This window comes from Phyllostomus discolor, chromosome 10 (genome assembly GCF_004126475.2).
Source record: "Phyllostomus discolor isolate MPI-MPIP mPhyDis1 chromosome 10, mPhyDis1.pri.v3, whole genome shotgun sequence".
Taxonomy (NCBI): Eukaryota; Metazoa; Chordata; class Mammalia; order Chiroptera; family Phyllostomidae; genus Phyllostomus; species Phyllostomus discolor.
In genome coordinates, this window is record NC_040912.2 from 48,779,019 (window position 1) to 48,796,217 (window position 17,199).

Below are 17,199 nucleotides of genomic sequence, written 5' to 3' on the forward strand. Positions count from 1 at the left end.
GGGCACATGTCTGGGTGGGTGGACAGATACCCAGTAGGGGGCATGCAAGAGGCAACTGCACATTGATATTTCTCTTCTTCTCTTTCTCCCTCCCTTCCCCTCTCTCTAAAAATAAATAAATAAAATCTTTTTTTTAAGATTTTATTTATTTATTTATTTCTAGAGAGGGAAGGGAGGGAGGGAGGGAGAGCGAGAGAGAGAGAGAGAGAGAGAGAAACATCAATGTGCGGTTGCTGGGGGTTATGGCCTGCAACCCAGGAATGTACCCTGGCTGGGAATCGAACCTGGGACACTTTGGTTCCCAGCCCACGCTCAATCCACTGAGCTACGCCAGCCAGGGCTAAATAAAATCTTTTTAAAAAAGGATAATAAAAGAATGTCATGAACAACTCTATGCCTCCAAATTTGATAACTTAGATGAAATGGACCAATTCTTTAAAAGACACAATGTACCAACACTCACACAAGGAAAAATAGATTTTCTGGAGAGACCGATATTTATTAAATAAATTCAATCAAGAATCAATAACTTTCCAAAAAAAAGGAAAGCAACAGGCCCAAATGGTTTCACCGGTGAATTCTATCAAATGTGTTTTTTGTTTTGTTTTGTTTTTAAGATTTTATTTATTTATTTATTTATTTATTTTTTAGAGAGGGAAGAAAGGGGGGGAGAGAGAGAGAGAGAAACATCAATGTGTGGTTGCTGGGGGTTATGGCCTGCAACCCCGGCATGTACCCTGACTGGGAACTGAACCTGCAACACTGTGGTTCACAGCCTGCGCTCAATCCACTGAGCTATGCCAGCCAGGGCTTCTATCAAATGTTTAAAGGAAAAATGATGCTAATTCCCTAAACTCTTTTCCTGAAAATTAAAGCAGAGAAAACAGTTTCTAACTCATCCTATGAGGCCAGAATTTTCAAAAATCAGCTAATATAAAATGAAACAAAGACATTATAAGAAAAGAAAACTACAGACCAATATCTTTCACTTATGTAGCTGCAAAAATCCTCAGAAAAATGTTAGCAAATAAAATCCTACAATGTATAAAAATAATTATACACCATGTCTAAGTGGGATTTATTGCAGGTATGCAAGACTGCTTCAGCATTTGAAAATCAATTAATGTAATCCATCATATCAGTAGACTAAAGGGAAAAAATCATATGATCTTAACAATAGATACAAAGAAGCACTTGGCAAAATCCAACCTCCATTCTAAAATAAAAATTATAAAAACTTCTTAGCAAACTATGAATAGAGGGAGACAATCAATTTGATAAAGAACATCTATAAATTTTTTAAAATCCTAGGGCTAGCATCATATTTAATGCTTTCTGAAAAACTTGCTGATTTCTGAAATCATACTCAGCTTATCAATGAAGAAGCTAGGCAGGTGAAAAACACCCAGGGTACATCACCTTCCCTGCAATCCCTTCAAGGACTTACAAAACAAAAACACCTGTTGGTTCTACCCCTTTGTTGTCATCACTTCTTAGAGTTGGATCAATAACCCAAATAAATCATTCCCTTCCCTCATCCTTCAAACTCTCCAAGCAGTGATCCCTTCTTTAAGGGTCTTTGTACCTGTGATATCACACACCCACTCCTCCCAAACCTTCAGCCTTCAAAGTCCACATCTACAAAGATGCCCTCCTTAACAGTTTCCCCATTTAAGTTATATTCATTCCCAGGATACAGTCAGATACTGTGCCTTCCCCACATAAGAACTAATCAGCCTTATTTTGAATAAAAGCAACTCCTAAACAGGACACTTGCTCCTCCTTCCCTATCTGTCTCACAGTGCCCCATTCTAAGACCCAGGTTAATTGATGAAGACAATGATGTAGCAGCATACCAAGAACAATTCTGTTCTGTTGAAGCTTCTCTGGTTCTGCCCTGTTGGGAACTGCCCTGCCTGGTTTCAGAAGCTGTAATCCCCTGTGGCTAAGGCTAAGTAAAGGACCTTGGGACCATAAGCCACTTAGGAGACAAAGCTTATCTTCCTTGTAGGAGCATCACCTCTTCCCTCTTCCTCTTCATGCTGCTTGGCCCCAGGCTGATGACTGGTTAGCCAATGACAGGTAAGATTCCTCAAAAGAGGGATGACCTAAGACAGGCATGATCACAAAGGGGTCCTCAGGGAAGGACTTGGGGAGCTATAGAAAAAGAGGTTGATGGACCTTCGCCTCTTGGTTTTGACATAGCCTGAGTCCTCATTCTGTCTGCAAGAAGTCTCCTAATCTCTTGGCTGTTTTACTTCCCCTGCCTGACTTAAGCCTGAAACAACACCTTAAGCCTGTAACTATGCCAGAGGTGGGTGCAGCCTTGTGCTGGAAAGGGCAGGTTCCCTAGGGTGATCAGGCCTAAGAAAGAATGCGTAAAATCCTATGAAACCTACTTTGCTAATACCCTCAATTTAAATGATAAGGGTCCAAGCAGGAAATGAGTTTGTTTCCCAAAGTTTTATGGCCCTTTATCTGACCCTGACCCAGCATAAGCCCTCAGTGTTCTTTGAATGTTATCTATTGTTTAATCATTTCTACCTGACAATGATTGATGAGCTTTATGTATACACCCTGTATTCCTGTGCAAATTGAACCCAATGAAAACTTGTCAAGGCAAGGGCCAGAGTGCTCTCCTCTTGAGAGAGTGGCTGTGCCATGCCTTTTCCTCCACAGGACTCGGTAGTCCATGTGAATTTGTCTCGTATCTCATCCACAACACCGCAGATCCCAGGAGCCGGGCTCCACATCACTGCCCTGACACTAACTGTTGCCCAGTTAACACTTTATGATCCCATCTTTAACAGGCAGCAAGAAAATACAACCAATCAAGTATACAGAATATAAAATTCTCAAACACTGAATGGTTTCTCACGTTGTCAAAGGAAAGTTGTGAGCCACCTCCAACTTTACTCAGAGCTCCATAGAGTTAACAATGTAATATCATAGCAAAAATTTTACCTGCAAATGGCATTCCTGTCTTTATATTCTGTTGCTTTTTCATGTAAATCCAGAGTTTTATAATGTGTGAGTCTACAAATGTTAAGTCTTTGGTCATTTGTTTAGATGTGAGTTTCAAAACCGTAGCTGTACAGACTGCTAAAACAGGCTGAGTTTCCAATTCCCATAAACGTGAATTGATAGAAAGGGAAGAGATGATGTTGCTGGAATCCCAAGGATAGGCATTCAGCTAGCTCAATGGTCAGTGGGAACAGGTTAGTTAGCTTTGGATAGTTCATATACACAAGTTTCTTAAATACAGCTTCAATATCGACTTCACATCATAAACAATAAATGGCAGGGGAAATAAAACAGAACCACAATAATGATGGTAATCTGTGCAATAAAGAAGATACCACAGAGATCATATATATTTGTACAATTTGTTTACTTTACAGCTCTTGAGGTCGCCATTCACATTGTAGGCCATTTAATCATGCCACCTAGAGTTGCGAGCCAGAGTTCTGCAACCAGAAACAATGAACCTGCAAACATTCTGATGCTTGTATATAAAAGCAAATGCATGCCAACAAAGAGCACAAAGTTTATGTCTGAAGTTATAAGCTTTATAAATTAATTTATATAAAAGAAAAAGTCAATAAATTGGACTGTATCAAAATTAAAATTTGTGTCAAAGACACAGTTAAGAGAACAAAAGACAAGCTACAGACTAGGAGAAAACACCTGCAAATTATGTATCCAGCCAAAGTCTCATATCCAGAATGTCATATTATTTAAATACATGAAAAAATGCACAACAATAGACTTCAGGGAAATGCAAATTAAAATCACAATGTGATACTGCCACACACCTATTAAAATGATTTTTTAAGACAATACCAAATACTTGCCAGGGTGCATAGCAGTTCTTTATATAGCTAAACATTCACTTATCATATGACTCCTTAATCCCATTCCTAGGTATTTACTCTAGAGAAGTGCAAACTAAAATTCACACAAAACCTGTATACAACTGTTTATAGCAGTTCTATTCATAACTGACAAAAACTGGAAATAACACAAATATCCTTCAGGAGATGAATGGTTAAACAAACTCTAATATATCCATACAATGGAATGATACTCAGAAAAAAGACACATGAATATTGATAACATGGGTGTTTCTCAAAGGCATTATGTTGAATGAAAAAAAAGTCTCAAAGTTAAATACAGTAAGGTTCCATTTATATGATTATAAAACAAGATAAAGCTATAAAGACGGAGATAGGTGGCTGTCAGGGATTGGGGTTGGGGAGGGTTGACTACAACATGAGGGAATTCTGGGAGAGTAGAACTTTTCTATATTATGATGGGGGAGGGTAGTGTTTTCATGACTCTACATTTTTTAGAACTCAGTATATACAACATAGAAAAAAATTATAGCATATTAATTAAACAAAAAACTTTAAAAAAAAATCCCAAGTCTGTTCTCATCTCTCCTTTTGCTGCCCCCACTTTAATCCCTCCCTGTCACTTTAGCCTCTCTGGACTACTGGCATACTCCTGACTGAATTTCCTCTTAATTACAGTCCTTTAATTTGTTTTTATAAATTAATTATGAAATATTTCTGCTGTACAAAATGTTCTAAAGAAAAACATCATATCTAAAGAAGTCTACCCATTAATTTGTATACATATACCACTTACAACAATATCCCCAAAACTGAGACTCAATGTGAAAATTAAAATAAGCATCCAAAATAATATGTTTATATTATTCTGAAAACTTATACCATATTTTAATAAAAATAAAGCTTGATTAAAGAGCTGGTAAAACTTTTTTTCTTATAACTAGACCATTCTGCTATTTGTGGTTCATTTCCATGTCTCCTGCCCTAGTCACTATGCCCACTGCCTCTAGCAGGTGCAAACCTGATCCTAGTTGAATTGAATTTTTAGCTGTTTCAACTCAATAGATTCTTTAGCCTATTTGTTGCCTTTGTCACATGGACCTGAAAGTTACTGAGAGAATTAACATGCTAGGACTGGCATGACAATACCAATGCCTGGCAAAGAGCAGCACCCTCCCAGAGAGAGCATCTATTAAACAATTAATTGGCTATTTAGGAAACATGAGCCAGAAAATAGAAGAAAGAGACCTTCCCAATAAGATGCTAAAAAAAATTGCACTGGAGTTAAAAATTGAAAAAAAAAAAAGTAAAACAAGGTTTCTGAGGTGAGTGATTCCAAAACAAACAGGAAAAAAATAGTGTCATATATGCACTAGTATAACTTAGCAGGTAATCAGAGCCACAGAAAACTACCTTTATGTGGAAATAATTAGTATGCCATAGCTGCTCAGAGGAGTCACATTTATAGCTAATAACTAATGCTCAGGTGGCGCTGATCATTTTATCACCCAGCACTAATTAAGGGTCTTAAAAATGAGGAGGGAACCCACACAGGGAGACAGAGACGGCTGAACAGATGGGGTGGCTCAAGGGCTCAGTGAAACGGGAGGCCTTCATCTCCAAGAGAACAATTAGCCTGAAAATTCAGGCATGCACACAAGGCTGCCAGGCCCCCTGGTATAAGTGCTGGGCAATATTAGGGGGCACTGTGAAGAGCTGGCTGTTATTGAGCTCTTCCTCTGTGCCACTCACATTACTTAATGGAAGCCACCCAATGTTTGCAGAAGAAGGAATTGAGGTTTAAGGAGATCCTGTAATCTGCTCAAGGTCACGCTGCTAAGAAAGTCACAGAGACAGCCTGTAAATTCAGCCCATGACCTTAACTTGATATACTATGTCTCAAGTATGCAAAATTGACCTTTGACCCTTTGCCATCTTTAATAACCAATGTCACCAGTACAAGTCTTGGCCTATGCTCAGAAATTTCCTATGTGTTAATGCTCTCTGTCCACTCCAAATCTGAATTTACGTGCTTTCAGAACTCTGAAGCTGGAATAACATGAAAAATAAATTTAAAAATAAATAAATGATTAATATAGTATTATATCATCCCTTGATCTTAGAAATATATTTTTAGCTATCAGAAATATATTATTATAATAAAATACATAACTCTAATTTCACAGATGAAGGCCAAACTCTGGAGAAGTATTAGGATCAGCATGTGTTTTTCTTTAGTCATTCATCCTCACCGAGTAGAGAGGTGCCTGCTTTGCCCATATGAAGCTTTGCTGGTAAATTTCCTTTAGGTTGCAAGAAACAGATACTCAAGTTATCCTAAGTAATGGGGGTTAGGGGACATTTATTGTAAAGGTTGATGAGGAAATAAAAAATACAGGATTCTTAACTGCTGAACAAAAACAACAGAGCCAGGCCTCCCAAGCTTGCAATTAGTTCAGAAATCCACTTATGGGTGACCGGGTTACCATTGCCCTCTCAGCAACACAATCGGCTGATCCCTCCTTCAAGGGTCAGCTTCTCTGTCTTCACTTCCACTGCGTTTATTTTCACTATCAGTCCTCATCACATTGTGTCTGCTCACGTAAAACTTTGATTACTCGTGATAACTGTAGAGACATAAAAAAATGTAGGAGTTGAAAAAAATAAAACTGGCATCCAAGCATTTACTTCAGCATATATATATAGTATATAAATACTATACTGTACTGTGTGTGTGCGTGTGTGTGAGTATAAATTAAAGGATTTATTCAGCAAATAGTGCTGGAACACCCGAATGTCCACAAAGAAAAAAAAAACTTCACATTACCTCAGGTGATATACAAAAATTAATTGTATTATAGACATAAATAAAGCTAAAAATATAAAATTTCTTTTAAAAAGGAAAAGAAAAACAGAAAATCACTGTGACTTTGGGGCAGGCAAAGATTTCTTAGAGCACAAAAAAATCTATACTGTATTCTTTGGTTGTGACAAATGAATTGTACTGGCATTAATGAGAGAAAAGGCTGGGGGTGAGGGGCAGTGCAGGAATTCTCTGTGCTATTTTTGCAACACTTTTATACATATAAAACTATTCTAAACTAAAACCTTTATTATAAAAGAGTATAAATAATAGAACTAAATATGGCTAAATTGATAAAATTTAAATGTTTTCTCTTTAAAAGACTATTATGAAAATGAAAAGACAAAGCATAATCTGGGGAAAATGTTTGCAAATCACAAATCTGACAAAGGAATTATATACAGCATATGTAATGAATTCTCAAAACTCAATAGTAATAAAAGTCCAATTTTAAAAGATTTAGACATTTTACTAGAGAAGATATTAGATGGCTTATAAGCACATGAAAAGATGCTTGACATTAGTCACTAAGAAAATGAAATATGACTGCAACCCCATCAGAAGGGCTAAAATTTTTAAATAGACTATACTATGAGCTTAGAAGATACAAAATGGCAGAAATATTTCAAAAAAGAGTTTGACAGTTTCTTAAACATATACTTACTATATAGCCCAGTAATCCTTCTGCTAAGGTGTTTCCCAAGAGAAATAAAAACATTATGTCCAGTACACAAATGGCTCATGACCGGCAGAAATGAAACAACCCATGTGTCTGTGGGCTGGTGAATGAACAAAGTGCGGTGTGTTCATATACTGCAATACTGCTTGGCAACAAAAGGAGTGAAGCGCTGATGCACACAACATAAATGAATCTCCAAAGTGAAGAAGCCCAAGGCAAAGGGCAAAATGCTGTATGATGTCATTTAACAGGCACTCTGGAAAATGCAAAGCTAGTTTGTTAGGGAATGGAGTAGAAAGAGAGTATTGACTACAAAGGGGCAAAAGGGAGCTTTTGGGGAGATAAAATATAACACCTTGATTGTGGTGGTGATTACATGACAGTATACATTTTTCAAAACAGATTGAAGTATATGTCTTAACAGGGAAAAATCTCATTGTATGTAAGTCATACCTAAAAATATTTTGATTTATTTGATTGAAAAAATAAATTAGGAACATATCTTCTACATTCTTTATATACTGCTTCTCTTTTTCATTTAACTCCAGAGCACTAAATGTACTATGAAAACATGACTTTAATAACTACATAAATTTTCATTGTGTGGCCTATATAGTCACCTAATTATTGTTCCATGCTGGGCACTGTTTATTTCCAATTTTTCTTAAATGTAGTCTTACACAAACATCTCTGTACACCAATTTAGTTTTTTATCTTTGATTATCATGTTAGAACAACATTCTAGATGTGAAATTACAGAGTCAAAGGATATAAGCAGGAGTTCAAGGTTCTGGATATTTATTGCCAACTGGCTCTCCAAAACGGTGGAAACGACTTACATACCTATCATTGTAAGAGTGGATCTGTAATAGAAATCTTAAATCTACCTCTTTTTTAACATGAAGCAATCACACAAGAAAAGACTTACTCAAAGTGTTAAAAAGGCAGCACCTGAACTCTCAGATTCAGAACAACAAACCAAACACTGGGAAAAGGTCTATGCAGTTGTGAGAAAATTAAAAGGACAGACCAAATAAAAAAAACTATATATGGGAAAGTGGCTTTTCTTTCCTTTATAATCAAACTTCTCTTGAATAATATTTTCCTCAAGGGGAAATATTAGTTTCATAGTACATTATTTTGAATAATGAAAAACAATTAGGAAAGTAATTCATCAGAATCCTATTACACTTCTATTTTCAAGAGCAATCATTTCAACTAAGATATCCCTCTCTTCTTAAGCATCAGTGCCAATGAGTAAGCATGTTGGAATTCTCATAATAGTCATTCAACAACAAACCCTGTATTCCACAACAGAATCCTAGGCTCACTATATTCTTTCATGTGCTGGTCACTATATTTAAGACATAGTTTATGACTCCTTTATAATAGAAACAGAAATTTCTTATTCATTAATTTTCTAATGATATCCCTACTCAGACATTAGTTATTTTATAACTAAGATAAACACATTGCTGCTCTAACATTTTAACTAAAAGGTGAACAAAATAGAGGAATTAAACCTGGACAATGTTAAATTTAGTTTTAAAATGTCTTTACTGGTGATTGAATAAAATTTCTGAGCCTCAGCCATATGATCCTGGGGTTCTGATCATCATTTTCCGTCACTAACTTGAAAGATGAACAATGTCTATCAGAATAGCTCTAACTGAAGCCCTCTTTTCTGAATTATTAAAGTAGGTACGAATTCGGATTGTATAGAGTTCACACAGAACTTTAACCTGCATCATGGAATTTTGGTATAGAAAGATCCCTGATTTGCCCAAATTGTCACAGCAGGCTCACAGTTGTGCTGGCTGTGAACTTAGCTTCCAAACTTCACACTCCCCATGCCCTCCCCATTTCACCTTGCCCTCTGCTCTGCATTGGCTGAGATCATTCATTTCTCTGTACATTTCAGGATGCTCCTGCCAGGATGCTCGATCTGTGATATGAATTAAAAATCCCAACAATGAAGGTTCTATTCCAAACCATTTTTAATATTCCATTATATCTTCCAGGATTTAGAGGAAACCAAAGCCAACTCCTAAAATCAAAGAAAAAAATGGTTAACAATGCACATCAATTTCTAGATCTAATTTTTATTTATTATTATTGCTATTATTCTTTAGAATTTACTTTTTAAGGGAAATGTCCCATGATTTGAATCATCTGCAAATAATGTGAATAAGTAATCAAAATAAATATCACATTCCTCCACTGTCATTCTCTCTCTCTCTCTCTCACACACACACACACACACACACCTGTTTCCTACAGACTGCCTGGAACCCACTCAGGCCTTCACATGAAACCCTACCAACACTAAGAACCAGACTGCCCAGACCTCCTCACAAATGCCAGAGCTGATCAAAATGGAAGGAGGCAGAGTATCCCTCAGGCCTCCGCTCCTGGCATTTCAGTGTCCTCTATCCTTCTAGATCTCCCTGCTTCTCAACCACCCTGCTGTCACAATCTCTTTCCCCAGCTAAACTACCTGAGAAACTTACCTTTGTTTTATTCCTACTGTAAAACACAATAAAATTCCAAGAAGGGCTAAGCTGTCCTAAAGAAATGAATGGGCAGAAAAAACACTAGACAGAGAATCAGATGATAAAGATGGTAAAGGCCAATTTACCCTTTCATACCACCTGGGTTGAAAGAGTAAATTGAGGGAGTTGGGCTGGGTTGTTTCCAGAAGTGACTCTAAGCCACACCCTTCAAGGTCCAGGAAGATTGCACTTTAATCAGAAGAAAGAGTCCTTAAGCATCAAAGACTCCATGAGTGATGAAGTCACTTCAGGTATGGTGGCTGCTGCATTGCAGCAGGTACACCTGGTGGCACCTCCTTCTTCCATTGCTCCTGAGGCATGGTGGAAGGACATGCAGTGGGAACTCACAAGGGTCAAGCTCCATACTCAGTCATCCTACTGAGTCTGCAGTCTGCATTTGCCCCAGGTTTGGGGACTTAACCAATAACTTTGTCCTTTGACCAAATGCTTCTGGAAAAAGACACAGGTGGCAAACACAAGGCCGGCAGGCACCTTGTTTCTACCTGGTGGCAGTGCCGAGCTCCTTGCCCCTAGTTAAGGAGTAGTTACATTTATATAGTCCTAAAATTATATCTGGCCCTTTGAAGGCAACCTCAAGGCCAATGTGGTCCCCGGTGAAATTGAGTTTGACACCCCTCCCTTAGGACATAAAATTTTGATGAGCCCCTTCTGGTTTGCTTTGCTTTGTTTAAAACACATGGCTCAAATACTACATGATTTCACTCACATGTGGAATCTAACCAACAAACTGAACTAACAAGCAAAACAGAAACAGACCCATAGATGGAGAGCAGGATGACAGCTACGGAGGGGACGTTAGGCAGCGTGGGGATTAAGCAAAAAGGAACAAGGACTCAGGACACAGACAACAGCATGGTGATTGTGAGGAGAAGGGAGTATAAGGGGACTAAACAATAATACAATAAAATAAATAATACAATAAATAATAATAAATACATAATAAATAAATAAATAATAATAAATACAATAAAAATGTTTTAAAGTCACTTTGGAGAAAAAGTGTAGATAATTCCTATTATTAGCATTTTTTTGTAAATCACTCAAAATTATACCTATTTTTGTCAGAAAAAATAAAAATACTTTTTCAAAAAATAAATATATAAAATATATAGCTCAAGAGTAGTTTTTGAAAAAGATGTGTAGAATTCACCAACATATTAGACACATTCAAGAGTTTCTTCACTAGAATCATCCATTATTCCCAAAGCATTAGGTTTTGCCCTGTGTATTAGAGAAAAGAAGCAAGCAACCACCAGCCAAATGGCAATGAAAGAACAACAGAAGGTTGTGGAGTGACCACATGGTGTAGTAGCCACAAACACAGAACTCAAGAATCCCACACCAGCCTGTAAGCACCAGTGTGCTAGGGATTTACATATAGAACAGATCCTAACATACAGAGGCCCTCAACAAACTTTTGTTAAATGATTGAATAATGCCATGGGTGGATAAATGAGCTGAGAAGAAAGCAAGCAAGTCTGAAGCAGGTAAATCTAGTCATTCTAGATTGGTGTTATAAGGAAAATAGGTGTTTTAAGCAATACCAGCTGGCGGTAATCACTATAAAGCAAGAGAATGAGCAAATTGTATTGGTGGCGTTTCCTCCCATGGTGCCAGAACAGCTGATCCACCCTACAGCTGTAAAGTGCAGAGCAAGTGGATACCATGAGCTGAGGACAAGCATTTCTAGCAAAGGAATGCAAGGGACAACTCTCCACTTTTGCTAGAATGTGAACTTCCATTTAAAGACCCTCCAAGTGCCTCTTTTCCTTTCTCACCTCCCCATTTACCATCATGTGCCCTGTCCTTATGTCTATCTCTGGTTCTGTGTCCCCTATTCCATTTTGTCTTGTCAGCTGTGTAGTAAAAGCCAGGATTTAAAACTTTATGAAGGTGTTTAGAGAATTATAATGCACCCAGAACCTCATCCACATTGTCATCTGGTAGGATTCTAATACAGGGAGGCTGGCAATTGGGGGTAAAGAGGAGGAAGGGTTTAAAACTGCATATGACTCCCCATGGTGAGATCTGTAAAATCTGCATTTTTATTGGCTTACAAGTAATCTGAGACAAATGTTACATTAAACAAACTCCTCTTGTACCTGCTGGTGGCATTTGGAAGAGAAGGCACGTACAATGGCTTACGATGGTTTACGATGGCTGTAAATGTAAGCCAGATCACCCTGACGTCCTCAGCCAAACTACAGAATCCAATCAGAGCAGCAAAGGAATTCATGCTTTTATTCATTTATTCATAAACTTATTCTCTCATAAGCTTATTCACCCACAAACATTAAACACTGATGCTGTACACCAGGAGAAGCATACAAGTGAATAATACAGGGTTCTTAAATTGGTTTATTTTTTCACTTGGAGATTTCAATTCCTATAAAGTGTTCCTCCAGGGATAAGGGATTTATTTCACTTGCTCCAAAAATGTATATAAAGATTAGTGGAGGAGGGGTTTACAACAAATGTGAGTTCAAATTCTAGTTCTGCTACATAGATATATGGTATTTGGCAAATTTATTAAACTCTCTAAGCTTCAGTTTATTCCTCTATTAAGTGGGAATGATAATACCTACCTCATAGAATTGTTAGTTTTGCTTGAAGGAAAAACAAGCATTAAGTGCACAGAGTAGTACCTGATAAGAATTATATCAAAGTTAGTTTTGCAACAACATGGCTGGAATTAGAGGGTATTATGCTAAGTGAAATAAGTCAGAAAAAGACAAACACTGTATGCTTTCACTTACATGTGGAATCTAGAAAACAAAACAGAAACACTCACAGAGAACAAACTGAGCGAGGTAGGAGGTGGGTTTGGGTACTGGATGGAAAGATAAAGGAATTAAGAAGTACAAGTTGGTAGTTACAATGTAATCGTGGAGATGTAAAGTATAGCACAGGAAATATAGTCAATCATATTGTAATAACTATGTATGATCTCAGAGAGGTACTGTACTTACAGGGGAGAGATCACTTCATAAGTTCTACAAATGTCTAACCACTATGTTGTACACCTGAACCTAATATAATATTGAATAGCAACTATAATTGAAATTTTTTTAATTTTAAAAAACAAAACCAAGAAATAATAACTAAATCAAAGTTACTTTGCCCATTCTATTATCCAGCATATTTTTGACCTGAGTATATTGACCTATAGTACCAGTATATATTTTGACCGGTTTGTACTGAGGCTGAATCTTGTGCACCTCTGAGCTCCTCCCAATATCTAGGCACCCTTTTGTGTACATCACTTTTAGTGAATTTGACTTCAATCTCCCAAATAAGTTGGACTCTGATAAGTTTGACTTTGTGTACTACAGCTGTTCTTTGCTTTCAACACATGCCAGTATGAAAATTTTTAGTAAGCAAACTGAGACTCTGTGAAGTTTTTTTACATTATTACTAATAAAAGCTAACATTTATTGAATTGAAGCTAACCAAGTTGCAAGCACTATTCTTAAATGTTTTACCTGTGTTTACCTCACTTAATTCTTATAAAAGCTCTGTGAGGTAGATGCTGTACTGCACCTATTTTTACAGCTGAGGAAACTGAGGCATGGAAAGATTAAATAGCTTGTGCAAAGGTTCCTTACTAGTAAGGGAAGGAGGCAGCCTGGCTGCGGGGACCACCACCCTAACCCATGCTTTACGCTGCCTCTTGCTAAGGCTAAGGTAGTGATTATTAGGTGCAGTTGGGTTGCAAGTAAAATCATAAGAGATATCAAAGTTTTCAGCCAGTTCACTTGATCACCAAGTACTAGAAATTCATCAAAATTTTATTACATAATTTTCTGTAATATATATACATATTTATTTTCTCCATTACAGATTGCTTCTATACACATAATACTGAAATGAAAGAGCTAGTTCTTCGGTTAAATTTGTGAGACTGTGTTCTGGGTTTCTCTGAACTTCATAAACACCCTGCATCTATTCAATATCTACTGAGCACTTTGCACATGGGCAGCACTGTTGGAATGAAACAAAAACAAGAGAGATGAGCCCTGCCAATGAGGAATTCATGGTCCAAAAGAGGGAAAGAGCAATACATAAAGAGTTATTTACAATAATTCTGTGAAGTATTGTGGACACACAAGAGTGAAGCAGATATGCCCCAAGACACTTTATGTAATTAAAAAAAAAGTCGCTTTTAAAGTTCTAGACTTTCCCTCGGTTCTCCTAAGTATACTTCTCACTAATTCCATAACAATTGAACTGAGGCCTGCTGAGACCAGCCCTTTCAATGTTCCTCTGCTCACCTGGCTACAATTAAACCTGGATATTCTGCACTTCTACCTAGTCTCCCTCTCCCACTACCCAACCTCCAACCCCTTCAAAGCCTAGGTAAAATCAAACTTTTTCTTCCAGAAACAGGATTTCGACTATGTTATGGATTAATTCAATAAAATCCTGCCAATGGCTGGAAAAAGAACTCTGAGATGAACTCAAAATTCTCCTCAAATGCTTGGTTTCATGACAATTTAAGTTCACTGAGGTTGGGTTAACAATAGTCAACATTATTCCCAATCTCAAAGGTAGTTTTGTACAAAGGATGGAGAGAAAAAGAATACATAGAAGACATTTTTAGAAGCTCAGCTTTAAGATGGAAAGAAGAAAATGTGGGGGGAAAATGTTTTTATTTCATGTTAAAAGAGGAAAGCAAAATCTTCAACTTTGAAAAACAAAGAAATAATAGCATTAAACAAAGCAAACTACTAAGAGATAAGTTTTATAATCTTATTAACAAAAAGTTTTTAGTACAAAATTTATAGATTATGGTATTTCTCCTAACTCCTAGGGGAAAATTTTCATTGCTTAACTTTTATCTGATTAAGTGACTTTTCTTTCTTTGTTTTTTAACAAAGTTTAGCCTTGGCCCATGTAAATCAGTTGCCTGGAGCACTGACTTGTAAACCAAAAGATGAGAATTTCAATTCCCAGTCAGGGCATATACCTAGGTTACAGGTTCCACTCTGGTCAGGGCACATACACAAATCAATGTTTCTCTCTCACATCAATGTTTCTCTTCCTCTCTCTCTCTCTCTCTCTCCCTACCTTCTCCTCTCTCTAAAAAATTAAAATAAAATAGCATACAAGTATCCTAATAAATAAAATAAAAATAATTTATCTATTTTTTGATGACAGAAAGGAAATCTAATTTATACTTCTAATCTTCTTGTGCCACCTTGCAACACCTAGTATATTTCCTTGCACACATATTTGCTGATCAACAGCAAAGACATTTTTATTTGAGGTGAAAAATAAAAGACATTGGTTTATTTATATTCCACAGAGAGAATCAACTCCTATCAGAAAAAATAAAACATTTGAGTATTGAATATGTCAGTGCTCTTCCAAATGTTCATATTCAATTTGAGGAAATGTTTGATGAATATGGTCAAATGCCTAATGAAGTGATTCAAAGAAAGTTCTAGAGAAAACAGCATTGAAAGCTAGTGAAAAACTGAAGACTGGGATCTAAATCTTTAAAACCTGTAAATTTATACTGACAAAGACCTTACAAAGATTTGCTCCCGGGTTAAAAACAATGCTTTGAAAATCAAAAGGGCAATAACTTTGTAAGGAAGAGTTTCTCAAAGTATAATCTGACCCTCCCTCAGGTACAGACCCCAAGGTCCCACCACTATATTTTTAGGAAATTTGCCATTTATTGGTAATATACCCAAAACTAATACCAGTATTCAAATCTGCAAAGAACACACAGACCACATATTCTTTGTGATACATTTTAGGTTAGTCTGATAAATGGATGAAGGTGACACAAATACATCAGCCTGCAGGGGACAGTGAAGACTCTAAGTGCTTAAATTGTGTCCTACCCCTTTCTGAGGAGGAACACAGACTCTGTACTATGGTCCCCCACACCAAGTGCTTCTATCAGAATGAGTCGGCTCTCCTGGCCACAGCTAAGTTATCCAGAGGGATGGTCTATATCTCTATCTGCTAGAGACTCACTGTCTAATCAGACTTTCACTCCTCATGTGGCTGGTAAGTAAAATATTTGGAGAGAAACAGGCAAACCCAAATGGCCAAGAATGGGATGGAGTTTACTCAAGCTCCTACCACTGCCACATCTGAAGTTTCCAGAGCTGATACTACACCTGGGGACACCACTGCTCTGTGATGATATTAGCATGTTATATGATGACAAGAATTCAATAAAATGAAACTTGTTAACTTAGAATATGTTAGAAAATGTCAACAAGAATACATAGTAAAATTCTTTGTTTTCATTTTTATTGACAATTTCAATGGATATAAAAGTTGCAGTGCCTTATGTGAGGTAAGGTTTTTGTCAACAGAAGCACAAATCCAATACACTCACAGGAGCACCTTCTGATGGTTAATCCTGAAAGAATATTAAATATCATGGATCTTTAACATGATTTCAAAAGGTTGGACTGGTTTCTCCATAACACAAAAGCATTAGAGTCTAGAATTCTTATGCTTGCTTGGCGCATTGATAAGCAAAAGAAACCTTGGAGGATTGCTCAGTTGGTTAGAGTATTATCCCAATACACCAAAATTCCAGGTTCAATCCCCAGTCAGGACACATACAAGAAACAACCAATGAATGCTTAAGTAAGTGGAACAACAAATTGATGCTTATCTCTTTCTCTTCTCTCCTCTCTCTATGTCAAATCAATTAAAAAGAGAGAAAGAGAGACACATTGGAGGGACCTAGGTGAAGCCATGTGCCCTGGAAATATTACAGTTAAGTTGTGACTTGGAGAAGATGAAAAGGAATGACTTTCAAAAGACATCACCATTCCACTTCACAGGTTTGTTGTGAGACTGAAATGCTGATACATGTAATGTACTTTGAAGAGGGCAAGTGGCATGTAATGAGTAAATATTGGTAGTATTAGTATTGATTATTGCAAACACTTCTTCCAATATTTTGAAGTAGGGTATAAAGGAATTGGCAGTTCTGTCATTCCATGCAGCTTCCTTCAGGAGACACTACTGCCTTATAGTAGTGCAGCCTGCACCCTGTTTTGTGAATAAATCTCTCTGTTAGCCACTAGTAGCAGGTTTTCTGTTACTTGCAGCTGAATGCATTCCTAACTTATACTACTTGCATTTAGTCATACCATTGAAATATAGCTTTACATTTTATTGACCCAGATGACATTAATGATGCAGCCCTTATCAAAAGTGAAATTACTAACTTAAAAAGAAAGGTGAACAGATGAC

At 37.0% G+C, this 17,199-nt stretch overlaps 1 long non-coding RNA gene across 1 annotated transcript; it reads left to right on the forward strand.

The window, feature by feature from the left end:
- The first annotated feature begins 2,367 nt into the window (after window positions 1-2,367).
- On the forward strand, window positions 2,368-12,733 carry LOC118497108. Its single transcript, XR_004899656.1, has 3 exons — window positions 2,368-2,378; window positions 12,562-12,565; window positions 12,640-12,733. It is a non-coding gene; the product is annotated as an uncharacterized LOC118497108 (long non-coding RNA).
- The last annotated feature ends 4,466 nt before the right edge of the window (window positions 12,734-17,199 follow it).